General features: G+C 45.1%; 1 protein-coding gene across 3 annotated transcripts in view; it reads right to left on the bottom strand.

Annotated features, from left to right (window-relative positions):
• MKNK1 (MAP kinase interacting serine/threonine kinase 1) overlaps window positions 1–8,190 on the bottom strand; it is a 34,945-nt gene extending 26,755 nt beyond the window's left edge. For 2 of the 3 annotated variants that reach the window (XM_014939373.1, XM_014939375.1), the window contains exons 1-3: window positions 8,107–8,190; window positions 7,056–7,142; window positions 3,488–3,594 (exon numbers count right to left, since the gene is read on the bottom strand). The gene's annotated coding sequence lies outside the window, so the exon portion shown is untranslated. Of the gene's footprint in view, window positions 1–3,487; window positions 3,595–7,055; window positions 7,143–7,719; window positions 7,739–8,106 lie in introns of those variants that run through there. The other variant, XM_014939374.1, reaches the window with a different exon arrangement.
• Window positions 8,191–15,898: the final 7,708 nt, after the last annotated feature.

Here is a 15,898-nt window from a genome sequence, read left to right as displayed (position 1 = left end):
TTCCCACTGTCTGCTATGGGGAGAGGCTGACTGCTGACCATCTCTGTGTGGCAGAACATAAAGGTGCCTTTAACACACAATCAATTACTTTACTTCAGGAGAACATGAACATGCTCTTGTTCCTCCTCTTCTCTTCATCACAGGCTGCCATCTCTCCCCCAAATATCAGAGGAAGCCTAAAAAGACAATTTGGGTGCTAATGAACAGCTCTGGGGAGATTTGATAGAGAAATGTAAAAACAGAAGAAAATAATGATGCATCTCTACTGAATCCTCCTCTCATGGCACAGCACGGCAAAGCATGAGAATAACCTTGTCAACAATGACCATGAGCTACCCACAACATAACACATGCCCTGATGCAAGACAGGATTTACAGCCCTCACAAGGGCACTATTCTTTCAGCTGTTCTACCGTTTTACAAGCAGATTTTTTTTTTTCAAGCATCTTAAGAAAATGAGTTTCCAAAACAGAAGGAAGGTGTGGGGAGGTTTCAAGCAACCTGGTGAAACAAAGCAACCACAGGCGTTAACAGGTCAAATGAGTGATCTAGGTCAGTTTATGCTGCCAAAAGGCCAGAAAAAAACCCAGTCTCTCTCAGAGAACCATGATGTGCCTTTATAAACCACAGATCAGTGGATACCTTATGCTCCAAAACAAGCAATGCTTATGGCATTTAGGTATATTTTTTCCCGCATTACTGGCTACAGATATCGCAAGAGCTTAGTCAGAGATAACAATTCACTGATGCAAAATAATATGGCAGAAAAAGAAAAAACACCTTCACATTCTTATGGAAGGCCTAAATAAAAACATTGCTATAGGCTTTCTCTGCCAGAGGCTGCTTCAAACAGCTGACCTATCTCCAAAAAGGTTAAATGATTCCTCACTGTACTCGCATGAGCACATCACCAGTCACATCCTGCCAAGGTGGCCTTAACAGTTAAACACGATGCCTCCAAGTCTTTAAGGCAGTAGTAAAACACTCGTAAGACATTTTACAGCCAGGAGGATTTCTAAGTAAATTCACAATTAAAGATCTCGTACTGCAGAAAAAAACTAAATTGCTAGAAATAGCATAATTATGAGAACACTGGTAATGAAAGAAGAGCAAGTCCTAAAAACAACAACTACAAAAAATCTTGTGGCAATTCTCCTTTGACAGAGATCCTTTGTGAATAGACACTTTTCTGCCTCTCACTGTTTCTAAACTACTCCTAAAACACAGGAGAAGCTCCGAAGTAGAAAATATTACACAACAATCTAATGATACACGAAATACTTTTTCTTTGCTTCATTGTACTTTTCTTGTCAATATCTGTCAGTAACAGCTATTATGAGTGCCACTTAGAACTCACATTGTACTTTTCTTGTCAATATCTGTCAGTACCAGCTATTATGAGTGCCATTTAGAACTCACTTTAAGACATGCCATTTTGAAAATCCTTTCTCTTTACCAACTTACTGAAACCCTTAAAAACGTATCAATCAAAGCCTCAAGACAAGAGTAAATCCTCATTTTCAAGTTTTAAGCAGAATGTGTTAAGAAATCATCACGATGGATGACATATGCGAGTTCTTCATTACAATAAGATATAAAAGCATACATTTCACCAACATCTGAAGCAACAGCTTCTTTTTAACTCAAACTGACCCACACAGAGTTTTGTATTTTAACATAAAGAGAAGGCTAGCCTTTGATGGCAACTTCCAGCTCTCCTTGATTTCAATTGAGCCCTCATTAGAAATTATTTAGAACTGGGATCAAAATGACACATACGAAGCTGCTCAGAGATAGAGCTGGTCTGCTTGAAGGAAATGCTTGATTTCCAGAAGGTGTCAAACAAGTAATTTTAATTACCTGACCTTCTGCAAGTCAACAAGTCATACCTAGACAGACTCAATTCCATTTCAGGTATTAGATGGTTTCAGAATTTGTAACAGACTAAAAATTAGAAAAAAGACAGATTAATCCTGCATCTTAGAACAGCTGACATATTCCTTCACAACCATCTCCTGCTCGCTACCAGTTAGCTATGATATTTACTCTGGTGTTTAATACCTCATTACATTATTTCAATTCCCTTTAGTCTGACTCAATTCCTAAATGACAAAGAACTACTTCCTTGAATCCAGGAAGTTCACTAGTCATGTATACAGAAACCAATTTACTGAAAAGCTCATGTTTTCAGCCCATAGTCTTGGCCAAATTTGCTATGACAGGCATGAAATGTTTACTAAATTAGGTCCTTATTACCCTTCTGGTCTGCTGCTTCACATCATTGCATAGTTCACTTGTGTCAACACGGCTTTTCTTTTAGAGGTATAACAGCTTAATTCTCATTATCCATTTTGTTATAATGAACCAGTGTTTAAGGAACAGCTGGTATGACAAGAAAATGCCTTTAGCCCAGCCAAATGCTTTAGAGGCTTTTCAGGCTTTCAAAGAACTGCTTGTGTTTCTGTTACTGTATGCCAGAGTTTCTGATGACGCTGCAAGACAGTGTGCCTCAACCATCCAAGCAATGCTGAGGTGTTTTGCATACTGCAGGACTACCTCTGTGACAATGACACTGTGGGCTCTGACAAAGCTCACCCTCCCAGACAGAAAACTCAGAGACTGGATGAACTGCTCTGGAGGGAAATGGCCCACGGACACGTCAGGTGCAAGAGGAATGCCTAACTGTTGTCATTCTAAGGTCATTTTACAATGTGGCCTGAAGCACTAAACACCTGCTTCCACCAAACCAACCTGCCCACCCGTTTTATAATCTATTCTGGCTGAGTGTGGGGAGGTGGGAGTAGAACACTACTTGATGTTCAGAGCAGACTAGCCAAACCTGTGATAAGTAACAACTCTTACATCCCTCTCGACCATAACCGAGTCAGACTGTTCTCCGAGAGGCTACTGTCTGACCAGCACTCTGACAAAAGCTGAAGAAACAGGGAACAATTCAAATTCTGATCTGTATTTTTCTTCCAGTCAGGTTAGGACTATTGCTCACAGATAATATAACCCAGCAAAATCCATACTGCAAGCAAAAAGAGAGCAAGTTCCTGTCTTAGCTGCAGTTTTGTTGGAAGTCCTCTATTTTATTATCATTGTAACAGTGTCAAGGCAGTATTTTTAACATACACATTATTCAGAGCCTGTGTAGGAAGGTATAGTTACAGCCTTTCCCTTTTGTTGTTCTGGACTCCACAAAAGCACTTATCAGAAAGACGACTTGCAAACAATGCCAAGTGAAGAAGAAAAGGTACAATTACCATAAGTTTCGCTTAATCCAGACCTTAAATCAGCCTTCATCTTGTTGCCTAACATTCCACCTGCAAACATGCCAAAATCCAATATCCAGACATACCTCCCCTCTCACTCTAATCTGCTTCCCAAAGGAAGGAAGGGTATATTTAGAAAACAAGCACACACGTGTACAGGAAGCACTCGGAGAACACAATACAGATGCCTTTTTCTATTAAGAAGCAGATACCTTGTTTGTGCGTTTGAATTCAATGGAAGAAGGCAGTTTAGGCAGACAGTCCGGGTACTACCACCTGCTTCAAAACTGGGTCTTGCATGAGTCAGGTTGTTCTGCAGCTGAAAAGGAAGACAATCATATTTACATTCAGAAATCACATAAACATCGTTACACACATTTGGGTAGAACGCAGAGTCCCAAGAGATTGCAAGAACCTGTTGTGCCAGGCTTCATGTGAGCACACAGCAAGAGCACACCCCTGCATTAAGGACTTTATAACTCTTAAGTATGGAATGCAAAAGACAGCGTTATTTTCAGGGCTCCGGTCGTGTCAAATGAAGATAAGACCCCCTTGATACAGTCTTGCAAAAAAAAAAAAAAAAGGAGGGATTTATGGTGTTCATTAGTTCTTGCTGTGGTATCATTGGAGAACCATAACACATTTAGATATAAAATACAGAATATTACTCTTAACAAACAAGAATTATCATACTCCTAACCTAGATCAACACTCTGCCAAGGTACACAACTACAATCATAACAGCACCAAGTTAAAGCGTATCTTAAACTGGTCTTGAAGGCCAACAAACAAGCTGCAACAGACCAGCAGCAAGAGAAGGCATTTCCCACACCTGAAAATCTTCTCCTGAGAACAGGTACTAGCAAGTGGCAAACTTTAATGTTCAGACAACACTATTGGAAGAAAAGAAGAATCAGGAGCCTCAAATAAAGCCTTCTGTGGTTTCACAGAGGATAGCCACAACCTGGAACTGAAGAGATGAAACAAAATTCAAAAGCTGATGTGCTGGCACAGGATGTTTTCAGACTACTGAGGTGGTACCTAAACTGCTGCAATTACAAAAGTATCGCTGTTCCACAGATACTGCAAAAGCAAAGGCTTTTTATTCAGACCAGGTAAAAGCCCACGAAGATCTCTGATGAGGCTTTTCCAATTGAGATTTAAAAATATTATTTTGACTAACCAAACAACAGGCAGACCAGTCTGCACCATCTGAACAGCATCCAACTTCTCTGTTGATTTACACTTATTTTCAAAACCATTGTTTACTTGTTCAAACAGCTACCAACAGATTTAGTAAAATAGTTAGGCATGGGTAAGTCCCTCAATTCCACAAGCATGACATCCCTGTGACTCTCAGACTTTAAAAGTAAATGTGTGTGCTCAAAAACTAAGAAAAAAAAAGTTAAGCCACTTTAACATTTCAGATAACGAGAGTTTTGGACAAAGAAACAAATAGGAAACAGATTTGAGTCTCATCTTCCTCCCAACTCAGTTGCTCGTATCATTCTTGGACTTCTCCTTCTCCAGAAACACTTTGATTCCTGTAAATTTGGCTCATAATGAAACAGGACTCACGCAGCTGGTGCTGATTCTGCCAAAACCTCCTAGTTGCAGAAAGCTCAGAACAATCAAAGCTACATTTATAAAGTGACTACACAGTAATTAATTGTGCTTGAAACGTTACAGATCAAGAGAAACACAACATGAAAAGGAAGGATGCCCAATTCTTTAGGACATCCCTGTGTCAAATCCAAAAGCAGATTATTTTAATACTCACTCTGTATCGCCTTAGTAAGAATATTAATTTAAAGTGAGTATTCTTTACAGTAGTTTGCCATAATTCATTCTTCACTGTCAGTTACCTTCTCATCCCATCTACAAGAAAACTTTTAGTATCATTTAACTGATTAATCTGAATTATCCATGAAGGAAGAGGAACTTGAAAACATTCCAATGTCTTTCCAATAAGAATCAGGAGCATTAACATTTTGAAACGAACACCCAAAACTCCACGGGAAGCCTGAGTGATCTGATTTCATGAAAGAGCAAGTCTGAGAGAAATTATCAATTCTGCTTTGCTGCAGACATTCCTGTAACACCTACACAGCATAACAGCTGACACCATCCTTCTAAAATCCTTCACTCTGTAGAAAAGGTTACAGCAACCTTTTTCTTTACCTCTGCGATTCCTTTCTGTCACACTTTTAGAAGACCAGAGTCACCTTATCTTCTGCGTACGCAAGTTGCAGAGTCTAACTCTTGGTATTCTCAGCTAGGCACTTCCCTTGCAAACTAAGCACGGGGTTTCTGAGGTTCTGAGTCAAACCCTCCAGCAATGGGTGGATCTCACTTTGCAGGATAGCACATAAAGTTATTTCAGATAGATTCCTCCCGCCCCAATTTATTACTTCACCGTGCTTACTACTGGGGAAGCAAAGAGAACCTTAATGGAGCAGAGAGCACACAGTATCCCTTTCCCTCTCGTTTTGGGAGAAAGTAGTGTCTTTCAGCACACATGCTGTAGACATGAGATCTTCTGCTGAGGTTTGCCTGTGTTCGTACAGACACACATGCATTTCTCTAAAAGCACTATTTCTCATTCAGAATGACAGCAAAAGAACTGTTACCACACCACCCACCTCACCCCAGAAAGACAAACTAGACAAGTGTTCTGACCCTGCTATGAGTTAATAAGTAAGGATAACAAATGAGACTGAAAGTGGCTTAAAAACACACAGTAATCTGTTTAATTTCTTGCTCTAGGACAAAATGCCTCTGAGGCAGCCACATAGATGAGAGGGCAAAATAGGGTGCATTTCATGGGGCTAACAAATGCTGGGAACAGCATGGCACATGCACTGGCTATTGCATTAGACCATCTTCCCTCCCTCCACATACAGTAGTACAGGCACAGCCAAACAAGATATTGAATGTTACTGACCACTGGCAGACAATTCATATTTAAGGGTTTCCATCACGGTTCAGAAACCTTCTTTTAAACTCCAGATCACACACATTCTAAAAGTCCTTGCAACAGTACTTTGACTCAACTACTCCAGGCTTCTAACCCCTAGAGCACTTTTAAATTAAGGAGATATGCAAGGCAAGTAAGTTCTGAGGGCCACTCACTAAACACTAAGCTGCTTACTCTCTTCTGCGTCTGATGGCATCAACAACTCTCAGAAGACTGTCTCTGCATCTCGAATTAGCTTCTCTAACCCCACTCAGCTCCCTTGATAGTTTTCAAGTCAAAACCAAAGAGAAAAAACTTCTTAGAAGACAACATTTAATTTCAAACAGATACAAGATAAGCATTTCCTGCTCTTACCCCACATCCCACGAATGATCAGATAATAACATTTGTCACTGGAAAAATAGCTACACAACACACTCCCACATTAGCAAGCAGCCTTGTTTGGAAAGGTTAATCTAAGTGTGTTTTTTAAAGTTTGAAGCAAGATTTGATTTTTCTTTCTTTTCCCCTCCTCTCTACTTTCAACTCCAAAATTAAGTCATTAAACTCCACTGCATCTTCACATTTGATGCCACATAAGATTTGTACCAGCGTTTTAACATTTGTTACCAGGAAGGTACTAAAAGGTGAGATGGAATTCCTCACCGCAGTAAATACCTTTTTTGAAAGCATTAGGGAGTACTGATACAGCATTCACACCATGAAATAATGTCACGATGGACAATACTCAAATGTCAAGCAACTTCCAAGTGTCCAAGGCACCCAAATCCACTCTATCTGCTGCCAATACCAAAACAGATTACCTTTAGAACTGCAGTGGAAGAGGTTCAGCTCCGAAAATGTATTTTGCCTTGCTTCTATCCAGCGCTTGGAAGGCATGAAGAGGAGCACTGTTTTGGAAAAAAAAAAAAAAAAGCCAAACTGTAGTTCTTCAAAGTTATCAGAATATACGCTAGTCTTTCCAAGCTAATTGTGGGGCATAAATTTGTGTGAGGCTTTTATAAGCAGTAGACTCATAAAAGGAAAAAAAAAAAAAAAAAATCTCAAGAGTGGTTTAATTTGACACTTCACAAACAAGTGCCGATGGTGTCAGGGGAATGGGCTGACTTTTGGCTACCACGCGTGCAGCTCGAAGCCAGCAGCCACACTGTCACCGGGGCTGTACCGCTGCTCTTCCCTCTGAACGGCCTCAGAAGGTCACCCTGGTCAGGCTAACAGATACCACAGAGGTGAGGTACGGATTAAATCTAGACAGACCTCCAGTGTTCCCAGGCGGTTCATAGGTCCCATCACTTCACATCAGACGGAAAACACAAGAAGAACTAAAAGAACACTGGTGATCAAATCTAGGGACATTTGCCTTTGCCCACCTTCCACTCCAGCAACATTCTTGCTAGAAAGCAGCTGTCGTAGGAGTTTATATAGACTTACCACTCTTTATTAAAAAACGCACTATGTATTACATACAGCGGTTTAAGCCTTCAGGGAATAACCAGCTCCAAGCAACAACTCCCACGTCCTTGGGAGAGGGCCCCGAGACCCGAAGCTGCCGGCCGAAGGGCTGGAGGCATTTTACCGCCTCCCAGCTGTCCCTAGCCCCCGGCACCACCCCACAAACCGGGGCCGCCACCGCTCCCGGACTTTATTCCTCCACACGCCCCGGAGGAGCCCGGGCAAGCCCCGCTGAGGGTACCCGCTCTCGCAGCAGCTCTGGCAGGCAGCGACCGCTCTCCCCACCCCGCCTCAGGGCTCCCCTCAGCTGACCCAGTCGGGGAGGGCGGGGAGCCGCGTCCTGCCCCCTACACACCGCCACCGCACAGCCCTGAGGGAGCGCCTCAGCCCCACCGCCCTCACCTCCATGGCGGCCGCCGGCGTCCCTCGGCGGGGGCGGTGCCGGGCTGCCCGCCCTCCCGGCTGCGGGCTGTGGGGAGGAGGGAGCGCGCATGCGCACGGCACCGCCCCGCGCGGGCGGGCGGGAGGGCGAGCGGCCCTTCTGCGCATGCGCGCGAGGCAACCTCGGGGGTCGCAGCCCGGCGGACGCGCATGCGCAGTGCGAGCGGAGGGGTGGCCAACGCTACGGGCCTCTTGAATGGCGACGTTATTGGGGGCATTGGTCCCCAAACTAGGCTGGCAGATGGCAGTCTTCCTCACAGAAGAGGGGGCTGCACTTGGCCGTGCCCCCACGCCTGGCAGGAAGGTGCAGGGCCCCTCAGGGACCCCCTGTGGTAGCCCGAGGCCCAGAGCTGGGCAGCCGCCATCTTGTATTGCAGCCTCCACATCCCTCTGCGGGGTTGGGAAGAAGCACTTGTGGAAAAGCCACAGTAATTAACAAAATTCAGCGTAGGCAGTTGAGGTGATAGCTTTACAGAAAAGACCCTAGTGAGTTAAAAGAGCTAATAGGACTGCCTGCACCAAGTTCTGTTGTTCACAGAAGTGTTAGGGCACAACAGGGGTGCGAAGGATAACTTCTCAGAAGCCTCTTTATTCAGGAAGCGCCGGCTGTGCACGGGAGCTCCCAGAGAAAAATGGCTCACTAATAGTGGAAATCTTTGCTTTGGAGTTTGTGGATGAGTCTCCTTTCTTTTAGTTTTACAGAGCACCTCTAGTCTACTTCTCTGGTGTTAAAAGGGCTGGGGAAGAGACAGCTATCAGTGCTACTTCCCACCGTGAGGCTGAGCGGGGAGGTGGATTCATTTGCAGAGAAGTATCGCTGGCAAGAAATAGCACTTTTCCATATCAACTCAGATTGACATTTTATAAGGTCATTCTGAGTTTGGGTGACATTTCAGTCTGCCAGTAAGCTAAACAGAAAGATTTAAACTTGGTAATTTTAGAGTCCATATTAAAAAAAAAAGAGAGTAGATTGAAATCAAGTCCAACAAGAACCCCAGTGAAATACTAGTCCTACCTCATTTGTGATACAGTATCTTCTCTGTAAGAATTTCAAATGTCAGTGGAGATAGTAGCTTTGCTGGGAAGTGGGAGATGTTTGTGCCAAGAGACTGCAAGCTCTGCCACACTCTGTGTGTGTGTGGCTTTGCTGCTGTGTGGCTACAGAGATCAGACAGATAGTGGGAACCTTTGAAGCAGAACCTGAATATGCCTGGAAAAATTAAAGCAAATTGCAAGTCACCAAGTTAGCTGGACTTTAACAGTCACCATACAGATGTTCTAACTCATTTTATTTCGCATTTCCCAAGATCTGGGAATTTGCACACAGTTCATTACCACGTTTCAACTGGAAGATGGTAACTGCCACATGGCAAAGAGCCTTTAGGACTGTGGATGCCAGAGAGATATAGCCCTTCCCAGCCTTAGAGCACCAGAAACCATCTCCAAGTTGCCATGGAGGGAAAGCAACCTCTTTGAGTTATGCTGGCCCAAAACTTTCAACTCTGCTGCCACACATGGGGTTGATAACATATTGTTGTTAGCAGTGTTTTTCACCCAAAGCTGTTCAATTCTGCTAGTGGTGGCTGTTGTTAAAATGTCTCAAAAGAAACACCAAATTCAGCTTGGTAAGTGAATTACAGCTGTAACCCATGAGCATCCCAGCACTGTATGGTTTCAGTCTGGACATGCAGCTTGGTACCCACAACTTTCCAAGCCACAAGCTCATCACATCTAAGGCAAGTTAAGACGTCTGCTACCTGCTTTTGCTGCTTTCTCTGCCAAGGGGCCAGGAAGATGCGCCACAGTTGGAGAGAGCTGCCAATTCCTCACCTGGGTTCAAAGGAAACAGCCTAGAATCAAAGTCGTGCCTGAGACAGCTGAAGCCTGCAGGTCCCAGGACAGGATGGGGTTACTGAACATCAATGATATCTTTGTGGTATCCTCTCCCAGGATGAAAGCATGCTTTGTTCTTTCCACCAAGCTGGCGTGGAAGAGCATCTCCTATAAGCAGCAGAAGCATTGAAGCCTGATTTCCTAGGGATGCGCTTGTGTGCATATTGGTGCAGTGCTCTGATGTCTGATGATGTGCAAGCCTGGGTGAAGACTTCTCCACAGCAAAGCCACTTCCCAGCAGCTCTTCCCCACGTGAATCTCTGGTGGCCTGTCCAGGTTGAGGACACTCGTGTTTCCCTCTCCCGTTAGGGAGGGCATTAGCAGTCTTTGCTCTCCACAAGCTGCCCGCTTATTTCCACAACAAATTGAAACCTTTTATCCTTGAAGAGTCTGAACATCTTCCCATGTGTACCTCCACTTGAAGTAAAGGATTGTCTGCGAGAATAGCTCAAATCCATGGAAGCAACATCTCAGCATCTAGGACTGTATCAGTTCAGTACCTCAAGCTTTTTGTTCCGTAGCGTGTTTTCAAATTAAATTCATTGTGGTTTTTAATTCCCATCCATGGCTTCTTGTTACACCTTTCTCCACTGGGTTAAAGGGCTCTCACACAACACAGCGTTGTCTGCCTGTGAAAGTAGGCGTCTGTTCTCAAAACAAGGTGTATATATTTGAATCCTTGGTTTTCTCTCCCTTTTCTTATTTGCAAGGTAACCCAGCTGCACAACACGCTTAACAAGAGGACAAATCTTAAATTTCGATCTAACCTGTTATAAAGCAGGAGGGGAAAAAAAAAAGAAAAAAAAAAGACTTTCATTTTGTTGGTTTTAATAGAATAGGTGTGGCATTTCTAGGAAATGACTATGCTAATATTTCAGAGCTAAGTCCCATGAAAAGTGAAGAAGAGAGCACCTCCTCAAACAGCATAATTGGTTTATTAACCACAGTAAAATAAGTAGTTCTTTCACATGACTTTTATTCTTTTAATAGCTTTTCAAGTACATGTCTGCTTTTTACCCATGCAGCGCACAGCAGAGGAGATAAGGAGCCATCTCTGCTGGCTGTTAGGCAAATAAGAAGTAATTACCAAAGCCAGTTTTGATTTAGCAGTGTTACAACTGGATCACAGTACTTTGGCCTGTGTTTTACTACTAAAATGATTTCAAGCCCTGACTAGAATTATTCCTCTCTTATCTGCCCACAGCCAAGCACCTAAGTCTATATTTAAGCACCTGCAATCTAGAGTAGTCTGATTTTCAGGCCACAGAGCATGTACCGTTCCCTCTGCTGTTCGGGGAATTCGTACAGGCTCAGTTTCTCTGAAAATTATACTTCTCATTTAAGCGATTAAGCCCAGAGACGGCCTTATACAATCACATTTCCCAGGATCAAGCTTCTGTGTCATTCCTTCGTTGTGAATGGCCCTTCTCCACCCACCCCCTGCCCAAAAAAAAAAAAAAAGAAAAAGAAAAGAGAAAGTGCTGTTTCTTTCAGGAAACCTTATGATTCACTTATGGGTAGTGTGAGATATCTCCACCCCCAAGAGACAATGTTTCAGTGTTCCATCTGGCAAAGCTGTTCAGAGCAGGGGACAAGGAGGAGTTCTCAAAATGGACCGTAGAAGTGCCCGTATGGATGTGAACGCCAGGCTGAAACCTGCTTTTCCTACAGCCAGGCCCATGAGGAATAATCACATCGTCCCACAGTGCCACCCCACTGCCCCTGGGGGCAGGGAGCCTGAACAGACTCTATTTAATGGAAAGCCCAAGGAACATAGGACCTGGAAAATGTTTGCTCAATAAACATTTTCCATTTGACCAACAAACCAAACCTGCTGGAAACAAGCAGAAAAATGCTTGTGTCCACTGTACGAACTGATCATTAGATCAAAGGCTGTTACTGCAGACCCCTGAACTCCCCCACCGACCCCAACCAGCAGCAGCACAGACACTTCAGAGAATCATAGAATCATGGAATGGTTTGGGTTGGAAGGGACCTCAAAGATCATCGAGTTCCAACCCCCCTGCCATGGGCAGGGACCCCTCCACTAGAGTAGGTTGCTCAAAGCCCCATCCAGCCTGGCCTTGAACACTTCCAGGGAAGGGGCATCCACAACTTCCCTGGGCAACCTGTTCCAGTGTCTCACCACCCTCACAGCAAAGAATTTCTTCCTCCTATCTAATCTAAATCTCACCTCTTTCAGCTTAAAACCATTACGCCTTGTCCTGTCACCACACCCCCTGAGTTCCTCCTCATCTCTCCTGTAGTCACTGGAAGGGGCTATAAGGTCTCCCCGCAGCCTTCTCTTCTCCAGGCTGAACAACCCCAGTTCTCTCAGTGTGTCTTCACAGGGGAGGTGCTCCAGCCCTCTGATCATCTTTGTGGCCCTTCTCTGGATTTGCTCCAACATGTCTATGTCCTTCTTACGTCTGGGGCCCCAGAACTGGACACAGTACTCCAGGTGGGATGTCACCAGGTGGAGTAGAGGGGCAGAATCACCCCCCTTAACCTGCTGGCCACACTTCTTTTGATGTGGCCCAGGATGCAGTTGGCTTTCTGGGCTGCGAGCGCACATTGCCAGCTTGTGTTGTACCAGTCACCAAAACAGCAGAACATTTTGCCACAATCAAGGCTTTCCATAACATTGTCTCCACCTTTACGTGGCTACCAAACCCAGCACACCCACCCTGTTACTGTAGGCTGGGGCTGAGACCTCGTGTACATCTCGGCTTTTATTGCCTCCAGTGCACATAAGCGTGGAGAATCCTGGCACTGCTGGAAAACTGGAAGATGAGTAAGACCCAAGGGAGAGAGACGGCGAGTGCAGTGCTGGTCCTGGCCTCCAGCCCAGGATGCCAACGGCAAGTTGCCCCAAGACTGCTGGCTCTTAGATATGCTCACCTGAGAGTCGCATGAACGGCTGGCAAAATGCTTCCCTCACTCTGTCATTAGGGGATAACCCAAAGCCATTGGCAACTGGCCCAGCGGATAGAAAATAATAAACACCAAAGGAGAGGTCTGTTCCAGTATGGCAACTCCCAGGAGGTACAGCTTCATTAAAGTTAATCATAAAATAGCTGCTGGAGGATTACCCAAATGGTGGTGAAGCTTCTCCTTCTGACACAGGCTGAAGGAAGCATTCTGAAAATATGGATCCTTTTCCTCCCCCTCGTGATTATTGTTCCCAGCAGGAGGCTGTTAAATGCAAACCACCACCTGCAGAGTATGAAGCAACCCTGTACCCCAGCAGCCAGCATCCAGACCCAGCTGTGCTACAAGAGAAGCCTTACAATCCAGGGTTCCTGAAAAGTCCCAGATTTCCTTCAGGTTTTCCACCAAAACACATGCTTTGGGAGAACAAGTGCCAGAATACCTTTAAGAAGCAGCAGTGGTGGAGCTGCTGGACTCAGGATCCAATGGGTATCAACTGATCTATCCCAGTTATCCGTGTTGGTGCTGAGGAGCCTCTTGCTGGCTCCAGCTTGGGTGGGGGAAAGACTGGGTGAGCTCAGACATTGGAAGAGAGTGGAGACCTTGGGGCAGTCAAAGTCTGGCCAGCACTGAGTGACTACACAGGCAGTGAGTCCTGCCCTATGGATGTCAGTAGCAGGTGCCATCACCTGGCATCTCAAAGTAAGGTGCCTCATCGGAGCTGAATGGATTGTGTTCCACTGAGACCTTCAAGAAGTTTGCAAGCAGACCATGCTTTTGTTTCCCCCGCAGCCACCTCTACAGAAAGAGACTCTCGTGTAAGAGACCCCATTTGCTGTTGCTCCGTTCTGCATCTGGGTAGACATGCAGCAGTCTCCCCACGCACTGCTGGCATTTCAGCTCTGACTCAGGGTCTCTTTTCAGCGGGGACATGAATGCCACACTCTTGCTTCGAAGTTTTCTTGACATTTATGAGTCATTTGTCCTTCCCTGACCTGTGTGAGGGAATCTGGCGGACTGGGCTGCACTAGCAAAGCCATCAGCCTCCAGAAAGTAAAAGCTGTACACCTTCGAGAGAGACACACTTGCCTCTAGTTGTGAAATTTTTTGCTAGAATCAGCATCATCCCCCATCTCCAAGTAATCTATCAAGTAATGGATCTAGTGTTATTAACCCATCTCATCCCTTTCTGATCCCAAGTGGCTTCATGATCCTCTCCCAGTGTGGACAGATTTTTAACCCTTGGAAACACTGTGACAGGAGCCGTTATGCTCCACAAAGATCTTTTTTTCTTTTTTTGCCCATCCAAGGCTTTTTCTTAATTCTGCAGCATCTGCAGAGGACAGGACACATTCATGTTGCAGAGCACGCTCTCTCTCCTCTGCCAGCCTCTATGTGACCTGGTGACCGGCACCACAGCCTTTTACTGGGTCCTGAAGGACGGGGTGGCTGCAGAGAAAGAAAATAAAAGCCCAGCAGTAGCACCTCTCCCCTTCATCAGGAGAACCAAGGGATTTTACAAAGAGAGAAGTGAGTCCCAGGCACCTGGCAGCCAGCTGAGCAGATGAGTCATTTGTGGAGCCGGGGCTAACGAGAGCTCTGTGCATATTTAATGCATCTCAGGGTTCCTGGGTGCTTTCAAATTGTGCAGAGATGTTTGTTGAAGCTCTGAGGATGTTGGAGCCTCGTAGGCACACTCCCGCCTCCTGAAGGGAGGAGAACGTTGCCTTAGATACTTACCTCAATGCTTTTTGCTTCATAAACGTCTCTGCTGCGCTCAGGCATTAAACACTCCAGGCTGGGAGGATCTCAGGTGGAAGAGGACCAGGGGAATAGCTCAATCTCTTGGAGAGAGACAGAAGGACCTTTCTGACAGTGAAGGATCTCCCCGTCTCCCTTTACTGCTTCCAGAGTTACTCAAGATGCAGTTGTCACAGCACAGTCATGAGCTTTGTTTCCTCGGGTAAAGCAGATTGAAAAGAAAAGTGGGAAGGGAAGGGAAGGGAAGGGAAGGGAAGGGAAGGGAAGGGAAGACCCTTGAAATTCTTTTTTTAAATTGCTGCTTGGGATGAGCCTGTGGGTTGGTCGTTCAGAAACAGTGCTTTCTGTTCCACAGCGATTTATAGGAGCTCCACGGAGTGGAGGAGGTAAACAGGAGGTTTACCTCCTCCCAAAGCAGGAGGGCTGAAATCCTCAGGCATGGGTTTAAAAAATAAACAAGGTACACTCCCCTTTTGTAATGCATAATGTATAATTAGCTGGTGGAACTTGTTGCCGCAGGACAAGATGGAGGACAAAAATATAAGCAGGCTTCTGTGCACGGGCATTATTTACACCAAGCCTTGTTAAACTGATGGCTAACAATTCCTCTTTGGGTATCTGTTCACTGGCCAAGAGTGTTCACAGCACTCTTGGATACTTCTTTCCTCTTGTCTAATCTGGACTTCCCAAGCCACAAATTGTGGTTGTTGGTCACTGTCTCCTACAGTTGGGAAGAGGTTGACTCTGTCACGTTTGTACCTCACCTTGAAGTAGCTGTAGGCTGCTGTCACTTCATCCCTTAGACCCCACTCTTGAGACAGCTTCTCCAGAAGTCCCAGCCTTAACAGCTTCCAGAGGGTCCCGTATATTAAGTCCAGCCAAGCCTCACTGCTCAGCAAAGCAGAAGGTTTCCCCGTAGAGCTGTTGTCATCTCCTGCCTCTGCACCACACACACAGCGATTTGTGCCTGAGGTTCTGGTTTATGTGAAGAGGCTGGAATGTGGATCCCAGGACCAACCACACTTTGCAAAAATTAGTGAGTAAAACTCACCATTGGGTGTTGCTGGAAAAATACCTTCGGGTGGGACACTGGTGAAGAGTCTGCAAGGGGAAGATGCAGACCCGACTTCAGAGATGCAAGCGGAGGTTTCAACATGATGGCATTGGG

The sequence above is a fragment of the Calidris pugnax genome, unplaced genomic scaffold (genome assembly GCF_001431845.1).
Source record: "Calidris pugnax isolate Ruff unplaced genomic scaffold, ASM143184v1 scaffold18, whole genome shotgun sequence".
Classification (NCBI taxonomy): domain Eukaryota; kingdom Metazoa; phylum Chordata; class Aves; order Charadriiformes; family Scolopacidae; genus Calidris; species Calidris pugnax.
This window is presented reverse-complemented; position numbering and strand designations above follow the sequence as displayed.